The sequence below is a fragment of the Bos indicus x Bos taurus genome, chromosome 6 (assembly GCF_003369695.1).
Source record: "Bos indicus x Bos taurus breed Angus x Brahman F1 hybrid chromosome 6, Bos_hybrid_MaternalHap_v2.0, whole genome shotgun sequence".
NCBI lineage: Eukaryota > Metazoa > Chordata > Mammalia > Artiodactyla > Bovidae > Bos > Bos indicus x Bos taurus.
Genome location: NC_040081.1, coordinates 14,577,605 through 14,591,004, shown reverse-complemented (window position 1 = coordinate 14,591,004; position 13,400 = coordinate 14,577,605). Strand labels below are relative to the sequence as shown.

The 13,400-nt window shown below is 37.5% G+C and overlaps 1 non-coding gene across 1 annotated transcript; it reads left to right on the top strand.

The window, feature by feature from the left end:
- The first annotated feature begins 7,899 nt into the window (after positions 1-7,899).
- TRNAF-GAA lies at positions 7,900-7,971 on the top strand. Its single transcript has one exon. It is a non-coding gene; the product is annotated as a tRNA-Phe (tRNA).
- The last annotated feature ends 5,429 nt before the right edge of the window (positions 7,972-13,400 follow it).

The window sequence follows — 13,400 nt, the reverse complement described above, 5'->3', positions numbered from 1 at the left end:
TGAAATCTAAATTTACTCCATCTGATGCCTGTACTTTGTTATATATATAAATATCCTGTCAATGTACCTAATATCCTATAAATGAACCAGATATGTTTTTTGGTTACTTTAATGACTTCAATATATATCCAAAGATCATAAGCATTTGTTGGGTATTCACCACTCACATTTACTCACTTGCTCCATGTTTTTACAAACCATTTAATGTCATTAATTAATGCAACTATTGTTTTATCAGCAGCCTGAGAAGTGCCAAACAGTGGTCTTTGGGCTTGACCATGGCATTGAATAAAAACTCCCTGTCTTCCTGAAGGTTAGATTTTTGTGAGCTGAGACATAAAATAAGATTAAAAAGTAAATGTACGATATATAAGAGTGGCAAGTGCAATGAAGAAAAATGGGTGATTAGAAGATTAGGAATGGGGCATGATGGATCACAGTTTAAGATGAAAAGGTGAGAGATAACCTCACAGAGAAGGGGGCATTTCCGCAAAGACTGAAGGGTAAGAAGAAAGGGTCACATAGTGCTCTTGGAGAAATGTATACTAGCTTCCTGATAACTACTCTTTCTTAGTAAACAGAATAAATAACCAGGTGGGTTTTCATCAGGTATTCAAATCACAGTTTTCATTTTAGAATTTATTGATGAGTTTGGCCAGAGTACTAGATTCTTCTCTATATTAAAAATATATATCAAAATTGAACAACCTTCAATAAATTGTAGTTCTAAAATATTTATAATTTTTTATAGTTATATAAAATTATATAATTCACTTCATTTCACTTCATGGCAAATAGATGGGAAAACAATGGAAACAGTGAGAGACTTTATTTTTTGGGGCTCCAAAATCACTGCAGATGGTGACTGCAGCCTTGAAATTAAAAGGCGCTTGCTCCTTGGAAGAAAAGCTATGACCAACCTAGACAACATATTAAAATGCAGAGACATTACTTTGCCAAAAAAGGTCCATCTAGTCAAAGCTATAGTTTTTCCAGTAGTTATGTATGGATGTGAGAGTTTTACCATTAAGAAAGCTGAGTGGCAAAGAACTGATGCTTTTGGACTATGGTGTTGGTGAAGACTCTTGAGAGTCCCTTGGACAGCAAGGAGATCCAACCAGTCCATCCTCAAGGAAATTAATCCTGAATTCTCATTGGAAGGACTGATGCTGAGGCTGAAACACCAATACTTTGGCCACCTGATGTGAAGAACTGACTTATTGGAAAAGACCCTGATGCTGGGCAAGATTGAAGGCAAGAGGAGAAGGGGATGACAGGATGAGATGGTTGGATGGCATGACCGATTCAATGGACATGAGTTTGAACAAGCTCCAGGAGTTGGTGATGGACAGGGAAGCCTGGAGTGAGTGCTGCAATCCATAGGGTCACAAAGAGTTGGACATGATTGAGCGACTGAACTGAACTGATGCTTGATTTTGGAAGAACACAAAGCAGTCTTTTTCTTTGAGATAATGATGGAAAATATATAGTTCTCCATCTTTAAGAAAATGTGTGTGTACTCTTGTATGGAAGAAGAAGAGTAAGAAAGTAAAAGTTAAAAAAAAAAAAAAAAAAAAAGACGTCCCTGGTCCTCTGGTAGTCTATCAGTTAGGACGCCATGCTTCCAGTGCAGGGAATGCAGCCTGGATCTCTGGTCAGAGAACTAAGATCCCGCATGCCACATGGGGCTACCAAAAAGAAAAAAAGAAAAAGAAAAGAAAGAAAGAAGAATGTCTCTTGGTGCTTATTTAATTGCCTGTGGGTGCCATAGGCCTCAGGAATTAGGCTGTCATTGTGCTCTACCACCTATAGACATGTCTACAACCAGCCTAACCTGGTGAGTAGCTGACATAGTAGGCCTGATGGCCAGTGTACTCAGACATCTTGCCCTCCTGACATATTGTCACCAGAACTCATTTTTTTCCTTCAATTTTTAAAATACTATTTCATTCTAAATATCCCAAGATGTTTAAAATTTTTGTCTCTCATTTATATTTCAGTATAAATGAATTTGCTAAGGAAGAAAAGAGGATGAACATGAATTCACTAGGTTCCCAGACAAGGAAAGGAAGATAAGGGACACAGCTGAGAGAAGAAAACTTATGGAAAGGAGAGGTTGGAGTTACTAAAGACAACAATTACCTACTTCATAGCTCTGGAACAACGGCTTCTTGGGCAAGCCCTAGGTAATTGTCTATTAGGAGTGTCTCATAGAAAAGAGAGACTAAGGCACACTACAGAAGGTAAAGTCAGATGAGAATGTGGATGTTCAGAAAGAAGTGACAGCTTTTGCTTGGGTTTGTGTGCATAGTATCAGCAGAGCTTAAAGGACTCCCAGTTTAGTGCACTCTAATGTTAATAGAAAACGACTTCTAGACTGATACAAGCAATCAAACTTATGACTAGACAGTGTTCAAATGGTCAGCAAGTTTCTATTTTCTCATAAGAGAAAAAAAAGGTATAATGAATAGTTAGGTCCATAATAAAACAGAACCATGATAGTTCTGGGGGTTTCCCAGGTGGTGCTAGTGGTAAAGAATCCGCCTTTCAGTGCAGGAGACATGGGACACAACTTCAATTACTGGGTCGGGAAGATTCCCTGGAGGAGGGCATGGCAACCCATCCAGTATTCTTGCCTGGAGAGTCCCATGGACAGAGGAACCTGGTGGGCCACAATCCAAGGGGTCACACAGAGTTGGATACTACTGAAGTGACTTAGCACAGTACAGCACATGATAGTTCTGAGTCTCAAATTCTGAGGTCTCTGTACAGTAATCCTCCTTGAGTCCAAGTTGCTATAGGCCTTGAATCCTATTGGACAGTCTATGGTATTCTGTTCATCTAAGACTTGACTCTTTGGCTGAAGGATTTAAGGCATTTTGAGAGAAAGGAAATTGCATAGAGATAATGATTCCTGGGAAGACTTCAAAGTAGAGTCAGCTGGGGAGTCCAGATGTGGTTCTTTGAAGGTGGGGGTACCTGGGCAAATAGTCTGGGCATTATGATCACCAGCAACAGCTCTCACGACTGTGAAAGAAAGATGGAATAGCTAGTGAGGATGAGATCACATGGGCAGGATGACATCAACCCTATTATATTTTGGTTAGCAAATGTCTGTAGGGCAGAGACAGCCCTTGGCTATTATGGTTGGCATCACAGTCTTCCTCATCATTTCTTGGGAGAGAGTGAAGGAGTTATCAGTTCATTGGAGTAGAATTAATATGCAGTATTGAGCTTTCTTTAGGAAAAGATTTATCTTCTTTTCCTCTTTTTAAACATTTTTAGTTTATATTGGAGTAGAGTTGATTAACACTATTGTGTTAGTTTCAGGTGTGCAGCAAAGTAGTTCAGTTATTCATATACATGTATATATTCTTTTTTCAACTTTTTTTCCCATTTGGGTTATTATAGATTATGTAGCTAAGTTCCCTGTGCTATACAGTAGGTCCCTGTTGGTTATTTATTTTAAATACAGCAGTGTGTATCTGTCAATTCTAAACTTCCAGTCTTTCTATCCCTGGTCTCCAACAGTCCCCCTGGTAACCATAAGTCCATTCTCTAAGACTCTGAATCTGTTTCTATTTTGTAATTAGTTTTGTTTGTATCTTACATTTTAGATTCCATGTATAAGAGATGTAATAGGATATTTATTTTCTCTGTCTGACTTACTTTACTTATTATGATAATCTGCAAATCCATCCATGTTGTTGCAAATGACATTATTTCATTATTTTTACAAGCTGAGTAATATTCCATGTGATTTTTAATGACTCATTTTAAAATAATTATTTGTCCTTATGAAAAAATTAAATCCTCCCTCTCATGCAAAAAGAGAGAAGATTGAACTTTATTATGATAGGAAATAGACATTTAGATACAACAGTCACCAGTTTTTAACCTGAGTGCAGAATATTTGCCTTGATACAAGTGTTGTAACTTAGCAGTACATTTTACAGAGACCAGGAAGAGCCATGACATGATTGCCTCAATTGATTTAATATGTAAAAGAAATAGAAATTATTAGTATATTAGGAATAGAAAGTAAAGCAACTTAATGAATATAAAATATTACCTATTATATTTTGTCAATTCTAAGGTTTATCTTCACAATTGTTTATATCTCAGGTATGATTAAATAAATCATTTCAAAGTGATCCTCTATGCCCATTATCTTAAACCAAATAATGAAGGACAAATGTGGTCATTATTATTATTAATGATTTAACTTTTTCTGAAAAACCTTTAAAAGAAAACAACATAAAAGCAATTATAAAGTTATACTATCAGGAAGAATAAAAATCCATCATTATTAGCAGATTATATGATTGTTATATGATTGTATTTCTAGAAAACTAAAGAGGGTTGCTGCTGCTGCTGCTGCTGCTGCTAAGTCGCTTCAGTCGTGTCCGACTCTGTGCGACCCCATAGACGGCAGCCCACCAGGCTCCCCCGTCCCTGGGATTCTCCAGGCAAGAACAGTTGAGTGGGTTGCCATTTCCTTCTGCAGTGCATGAAAGTGAAAAGTGAAAGTGAAGTTGCTTAGTCGTGTCCGACTCTTCGAGACCCCTTGGACTGTAGCCCACCAGGCTCCTCCGTCCATGGTATTTTCCAGGCAAGAGTACTGGAGTGGGGTGACATTGCCTTCTCCGACTAAAGAGGGTTAGATGATAAATTATTGGAAATAATAAGGTCATTCATTAAGTGGCAGGATATAAAAAAGATGTGTAGAGTTAATTACCAATTAGGGCTTTATTATACAGATTTTTAAGGAGAAGGCAATGGCACCCCACTCCAGTACTCTTGCCTGGAAAATCCCATGGATGGAGGAGCCTGGTAGGCTGCAGTCCATGGGGTCGCGAAGAGTCGGACATGACTGAGCGACTTCACTTTCACTTTTCACTTTCATGCATTGGAGAAGGAAATGGCAACCCATTCCAGGTATTCTTGCCTGGAGAATTGTAGGGACGGGGGAGCCTGGTGGGCTGCCGTCTATGGGGTCGCACAGAGTCGGACACGACTGAAGTAGCGGTAGCATACAGTTTTTAAGCAAAGAAATGATGCTTTTATTGAAAATTAGTTTTGACCATAGTTTAAAAAATTATTTACGTCACAAACACACTAAGCATAATAAAAGGCCACTTGGAAAACCGTTAGCTATATATATATATTCCTTGCCGGGTGGCTCAGCTAGTAAAGAAACCACCTGCCAATGCAGGAGATGCAAGAGATACGGGTTCAAACCCTGGGTCGAGAAGATCCCCTGGAGAAGGGCATGGCAACCCACTCCAGTATTCTTGCCTGGGAAATCCCATGGACAGAGGAGCCTGGCGGGCTATAGCCCATGGTGTCACAAACAGTCAGACACAACTGAGCACAAACACGCATGCACACACAAACACATGTACGTGTGTGTATACATATATTTGTGTGTATACATATGTGTGCGTGGATATGTACACAATCACACACACGCACACACATATGACAGGAAATGAAGTAGAATTCTAAAATACAAAGAACTCAAAAATAAAGGGAAAAGCCCCCACAATAAAATGGCAAAAATAGAGATAAAACACAAAAACACATTACTAATTTTTGAAAAAGAGAAAGCTCCATCTCATTCATGTTAAAATAATTATAAAATGACACTTCTTTTTGTGTTAGTTATCTGGTGCTTTTCAATCAACTGCTCCAAAACTTAGTGGCTTAAATAACACGCATTTTCTGTGGGTGAGGAATCTAGGCATATTTTGGTTCCTCTAGCTCAGACTCTCTTACACGGTTGCAATGCAGTTATCATCTGAACTGGAGTCATCTCTAGTTCTCTAGTTCAACCAGAAGATCTTAATTCCGCTCATGTGACTGTTGGCCGACCTCTGGCTCTCCCTGGCTGTTGGCCAGAGATATCGGTTCCTTGCCATGTGCATTTTTTCATGGGGCTACTCGCAACTGGCAGCTTTCCACAGGGGAGGGGGAGAAGGGCAGGGAGGAAGTCTAAGATGGAAGCGACCATCTTTATTAAACCTAATTCTGGAAGTGGCATCCTGTTGCTTCTACGACATCCTATTGAATAGAAGTAAATCAGGAATCCAGCCCAACTCAAGGGGAGAGAATCACGCAGCGGTGGAAATAGCTAAGGGAAAGGACCATTGGGACCATCTTAGAATTTATGTGTTCACAGCTCCCATTAAACTGCAAGATTTAAAATGAACAACAATTAAAAGAAATCCACTGGCAAAATTTTGTGTTAAAAATGTGAAATATAGGCTGGGAAGAGTATACATATTGGTATAAACTTCCTGGAGAATATTCTGTCTAATGTGTAATAAAATGTTTATACTCTTGGATCCATAATTACATTTCCAGAAATTATCATAAAGATAAAAGAAGAGACACACACAAAAATTTATGTGAAGGAATGTTCATTAGCACCTTATTTATAATAACAAAAGGTAGTACTCTAACTTCTACAAATAAAGGAAAGATGAAATGATTTACAGTTAAATCTGAATAATTGACTATTTTAGTCATTTTGTGATGTTTCCAAAATATAATTCACACCATTAGTAAGAGACTATGACAAAAAATTGCAAACTATTGTGTATTATGATTTTAATTACATTTAAATTTTTATAAATAATCTGTATATACATGAATACATATATATGTTTAGAGACAGAAAAAGAGAAACAGAGATATAAATAAAATTATTACCAGCGTGTATTTGAGTAAAATTAAAGGACTTGTGTGTTAAACCTTTAAAAATGTAGCTTGAATTGTAAAAATGTCTCTGTGTACAAGATGAACTTTCCCAATATTTTCTTTTGCTCCTTCATTTTCTCTTGCCAATGCAAAGTAGAGGGTTATGATTTAATGTAAAGACATGATTAGCTATGCTGGCTATAGTATGGCCTGTCATTCTAATTGGTGGTGTGCCACATGATGGACAAGACCCAAACTATGGCATACCACAGAACTGAGAACTCTTTCCATACCTCGAGGCCCAGTATTAGTCTTGGCTAAAATACTCTGTGATGATAACAAATACTATACTATAAAAGTAATTTCATGTTGGCATACATTTAACATTATTTGATGCTTTTTGGCTAAAGTTACTGAGTTTTAGTTACGCTTCTAACATGAATCTAGTATCAATCTCATATAAATCTGCAAGAAGTCAAATTTCACCACCATCAGTTAACATTTTTCAAATCACCCTAATGTGCTTGAAATTAGAGTAGGTAGGCATTTTTAACAGATCAATCAGGAAAATGCTTTACTTTCATGGCTTTAGATATCCACTTAGAGATTTCACATATAATTGAGTCCAGCCCTTGACCTCATCCTGTGAAAATTATTTCTTTAACATCTGCCTCTTTTGTTAGACTGTGAGAAACATGCGGGCAAGGACATTATCGGCCTTTCTCATCTTTTCTATTCCTGGTACCTTAGCACAGTACTTCTCAGGAGCTTCTCAGCAACACAACAGTTCTTTATTAATTGAAGGAATGAATGAAGCTCTGGGCATTTGAGTCTGTTTATGGTAACATGTCTGAGACCTTTCACCTTGTTTCTGCCCTGTTTCTATTATCCCTGAGACAGGGAAATTTACAATCCATAATGATTGTCTATTAGATTTGACAGCATTCCTTGCTCCAAGTTTTTTGTTCCACCCTTGATGTAAAGTATTAAGAAAGGAAGATAACTGTCTAAATAACAAACTAAAGTGCATCTAATTCTGGTAGGAAATTTGGTTTTATTCAATCAAGTAACACAAAATAACTGGTATATCTGCCCTTTTATTTAGTTAAATGTGTTGGGTTTTGCCCATTCTATCTCTAGGTACCTCAGTTTCCCATGGAGTTCAAGTCTAATTTGTGTGTGTATGTGTTTCAGTATTCCCTGGTGGCTCAGACGGTAAAGCATCTGCCTGAAATGCAGGAGACCCAGGTTCAATTCCTGGGTCGGGAAGATTCCCTGGAGAAGGAAATGGCAACCCACTCGAGCACTCTTGCCTGGAAAATCCCATGGATGGAGGAGCCTGATAGGCAACAGTCCATGGGGTCGCAAAGAGTCGGACACGACTGAGCGACTTCACTTTTTTCACTTCACTAAAGACCTCTACATATGTCCATGCCCCAATTCCTGGAACTTATTATGTCACCATATATAGCAAAAACAACTTTGCAGATGTGATTAAAGGTAAAGACTTTGAGATAAAGAAATTTCCTGGATATCTGGTAGACCCAATGTAATTACACAGGTTCTTAAAAGTGGAGAACCATTTCCCAGCTATGGATAGAGATGTGACAATGGAAGATGGATCAGAGGGATGTAGTACTGCTGTCTTTGAAGATGGAGGAGAGATGCTATGAGTCAATGAATGTAGGAGACCCCTGGAAGTTGGAAAGGCCAAGGAAACATATTCTTTTGTAAACCTCCAGAAGAATCACAGCCCTGCCAGTACCTGGATTTTGACCCTGAGAGATCCCTGTTGGACTTCTGACCTATTGACCTATAAGGTAATAAATTGTGCTGTCACTAAGTTTGCAATTTTTTATAATAATAGTAGACAATAAATGCAGTAATATGTTGATTAAATTCATGTGAATCAATTTGTTTAGTTCTAAAATAGTTGTTTTAATAAAACATTTATTCAAAAAATATGTCTTTAGATCAGCTTACTGTTTGACGAAATAAACATTGATTTATTTATTTTTAAAGTTTTTTTTTTTAATGTGGACCATTTTTAAAGTCTTTATTGAATTTGTGATACTATTGCTTCTGTTGTTTATGTTCTGGTTTCTTGGTCAAGAGGCATGTGGGATCTTACCTCCCTGACTGGAGATCAAACCCATACCTCCCGCATTGGAAGGCAGAGTCTTAACCACTGGACCACCAGAGAAGTCCCTAGGTAAATTTAAATACATATAGATTTTACAAATTGACTCTGTTGCTTAAAAGAAAACATAACCATTTGGGCAGATGGAATTTTAAACAGATACTCTCTCCTTCTTGCTACTTCTGGGCAGATTTTATGGGAATCATTTTAAGCAGTTAAGCTAGGAATATATATTGCTGTGGACATGTCTTCCTTCTTGGAGGAGATGGAGAATAGCAGGAGTGTGGGAGTTGGAAGGCGATTTGATGTTTGTGGTCAGGTAGGTGAAATATTTTGTGGTCTTGTTGATTTTATATATGACTCTTTTAGTCATAGTCTCCTAGCAATGTGACAACAGTACCCTTTATCTTGAGTTTTCTAGTGTTTGACTTGTTAATATCAACATGGAAATAGAAAGATGAAAACAAGAAACTCAAAGGTTAAACAAATTATACAAGATCGTGGTTAAAACTGAGTTAGAGATTAAACTTGGCTTCTTTTATTTCTACCTCGATTATATAACTATGATGTAAAAATATAAGCAAAAGCTCAAAGAGTGAAGTGATTACTATTTTTATACAAATATACAAATTTTAATTCAATTTTTATACAAACTCTACTTTTCATAAGGGCTTTTGGTACAGTGGTGAAGAATCTGCCTGCTAATGCGGGAGAGGTGGGTTCAGTCCTGGGGTCAGGAAGATCCCCTGGAGAAGGAAATGGCACCCCACTCCAGTATTCTTGCTGAGAAAATCCCATGGAGAGAGGAGCCTGGCAGGCTACAGTCCATGGGGTTTCAGAGAGCCAGACAGGACTAAGTACACACAATTTTTATAAAGTATTTCTATTTAAATTTTGTAAAAATTAAAAAAAAAAGTTTGTAAGATTTCAACTATTTGAAGTAATACAAATATCTTCCAATTCAGGAATAATTTTCTTCAGTTTAGCATATGTGCTAATCTTTTATTATTGCTATAACAGATTACCACAAACTTGGGACTTAAAAAATAACAAATTTATTTTCTTAAATACCTGTAAGGATGAATCTGAAATGAGTCTTAAGTGCTAAAATCAAGGTGTCAGCAGGTCTGGAATCTCCAGAAGATAATTTGTTTCATTGACTCTTGCAACTTCTAGACACTGCTCAAATTATTTGTCTCCTGAGCGGGTCGCTGTAATCTATTGTTTCTGTCATCATATCTCCTTCTCTGATGGGCACTCTTCTTGCCTCCCTTTTATAAGATATCTTTGATTATATCATACCCATCCAGATAATCCAGTATAATTTTCCCATCTAAATGAAAGTCCTTAATTAAATCACATCTATAAGACTGTTCTATACATCAGTGTCTCTTTTGCTGTCTCGTACATAGGGTTATTGTTACCATCTTTCTAAAGTCCATATATATGCGTTAGTATACTGTATTGGTGTTTTTCCTTCTGGCTTGCTTCACTCTGTATAATAGGCTCCAGTTTCATCCACCTCATTAGGACTGATTCAAATGTATTCTTTTTAATGGCTGAGTAATACTCCATTGTGTATATGTACCATAGCTTTCTTATCCATTCGTCTGCTGCTGGGGAACACATGTATACCTGTGGCAGATTCATTTTGATATTTGGCAAAACTAATACAATTATGTAAAGTTTAAAAATAAAATAAAATAAAAAAAAAGAAATAATAATAATAAAAAAGTCCTGAAAAAAAAAATCACATCTACAAGTCCCCTTTTGCTTTATAAGGTGATATTCAGAGCTTCCAGGGATTAGAATATGACATATTTAGTGTGTGGCGGGGGGTGGGTGGCATTATTCGGCCGACTACGGTGTAAACTAGAAATCACAAATACTCTGAAACCTCTCAGTATTGTCCTTATCTTTGAAGTCCTGACTCCCTTTACAAAGGAGATTCATTCTAAAAGTCACTGGTTGTCATTTCAATCAAGGCACTATATGTTATTCATAGGATAAAAGCACTAAAGTGTCTGAAGCTTGGAAATTATTTAGTGTATAACTTTTTGAATCAGTGAGGAAGTAGATTAAAGCTCTTAAATGATTATGCAAAGTTACCTGAAAAACTTAGAGGCAGAGCCAAGAAAGGACAAGGGGGATCAATATGTACTGAGTAACCATCATTTGCCAGACACTCCATGTTTTGTAAACCTTCTGGGTCAGTCTCATTACTTTCAATTTTCTAGATACAACAACTGAGACTAAGAAAATAACGGACAAATCTAGGACCACACAGGTATTTTAGTAAACCTGATTCCTGTTCATTAATATCCACTGCTTCTTCTGATATCGCTTTGACCTGTTGAACTCAAATATAGATATGGCATTTGCTCTAGTTAATGAAATGTGTCTCTTCCAAGCTGAATTTTTAAAAGCTAGTGCTACTTTGCCATGCTCTTTTTCAGCTTGCTAGAATCACTGGCAATATTGTCAATGATTAGCTGGGGTCTTATGGAGAAATGACCTGGAGGCTAGTATATGGTCTAAGCAAAAATTTAACCTATGATATTGTAAGGCAGTGAGCTTTGAAGGTCATTTGTTACTCTTGTATATCCTAACTTACTTAGTTACTGAGTATAAAGGACAGAAATTGAACTCAACTCTGGCTGATTTCAAAGCCTATGTCCTATAATCTAGGCCTTGGATTCTTATTCTAGTGTTTATTTGTCCACACTGAGAGGCACATGCAGATTATAGGGAAAGTATCTTGCACTATGGACTGGATATAAAGACTTTGCCCCAAATAAATTTGTGATGTAAGTGGATATTGATATTTAAGAAGGACTAGATTATTACTGTCCTAACCTCTATTTCACCAATTATCGGAATATACTTTACATGAAAGAAACTAGGCAATATATCAAGCAGTAGTGTGGAGACCATATAGTAGAGCTTATCTAAGTTTCCTTTGAGATATTGACTTGTCTTTTCCAATGAGTCAACTCTTCGCATGAGGTGGCCAAAGTACTGGAGTTTCAGCTTTAGCATCATTCCTTCCAAAGAACACCCAGGGCTGATCTCCTTTAGAATGGACTGGTTGGATCTCCTTGCAGTCCAAGGGACTCTCAAGAGTCTTCTCCAACACCACAGTTCAGAAGCATCAATTCTTTGGCACTCAGCTTGCTTCACAGCCCAACTCTCACATCCATACATGACCACTAGAAAAGCCATAGCCTTGACTAGATGGACCTTTGTTGGCAAAGTAATGTCTCTGCTTTTCAATATGCTATCTAAGTTGGTCATAACTTTCCTTCCAAGGAGTAAGCGTCTTTTAATTTCATGGCTGCAGTCACCATCTGCAGTGATTTTGGAGCCCCCAAAAATAAAGTCTGACACTGTTTCCACTGTTTCCCCATCTATTTCCCATGAAGTGATGGGACCAGATGCCATGATCTTCGTTTTCTGAATGTTGAGCTTTAAGCCAACTTTTTCACTCTCCTCTTTCACTTTCATCAAGAGGTTTTTGAGTTCCTCTTCACTTTCTGCTGTAAGGGTGGTGTCATCTGCATATCTGAGGTTATTGATATTTCTCCCGGCAATCTTGATTCCAGCTTGTGCTTCTTGCAGCCCAGCGTTTCTCATGATGTACTCTGCATAGAAGTTAAATAAGCAGGGTGACAATATACAGCCTTGACGTACTCCTTTTCCTATTTGGAACCAGTCTGTTGTTCCATGTCCAGTTTTAACTGTTGCTTCCTGACCTGCATATAGGTTTCTCAAGAGGCAGGTCAGGTGGTCAGGTATTCCCATCTCTTTTAGAATTTTCCACAGTTTATTGTGATCCACACAGTTAAAGGCTTTGGCATAGTCAATAAAGCAGAAATAGATGTTTTTCTGGAACTCTCTTGCTTTTCCATGATCCAGCGGATGTTGGCAATTTGATCTCTGGTTCCTGTGCCTTTTCTAAAACCAGCTTGAACATCTGGAAGTTCACGGTTCACATATTGCCGAAGCCTGGCTTGGAGAATTTTGAGCATTACTTTACTAGCATGTGAGATGACTGCAATTGTGTGGTAGTTTGAGCATTCTTTGGGATTGCCTTTCTTTGGGATCGGAATGAAAACTGACCTTTTCCAGTCCTGTGGCCACTGCTGAGTTTTCCAAATTTGCTGGCATATTGAGTGCAGCACTTTCACAGCATCATCTTTCAGGATTTAAAATAGCTCAACTGGAATTGCATCACCTCCACTAGCTTTGTTCATAGTGATCTTTCTAAGGCCCACTTGACTTCACATTCCAGGATGTCTGGCTCTAGGTGAATGATCATATGATCATGATTATCTTGGTCATGAAGATCTTTTTTGTACAGTTCTGTGTATTCTTGCCACCTCTTCTTTAGCCCCTGTTAAATCAAACTTGTTAATTTATTCCAAATGTTCATAATCAAAACCAACACATTTAATATATGTGATTTTAAAAGCAGTGGAATATAAACTAAGATTATATTTAAAATTTTGTGTTGCAACTTCTGCTTCATATGTTGTTTCTCTTTAACAAGATACTGGTC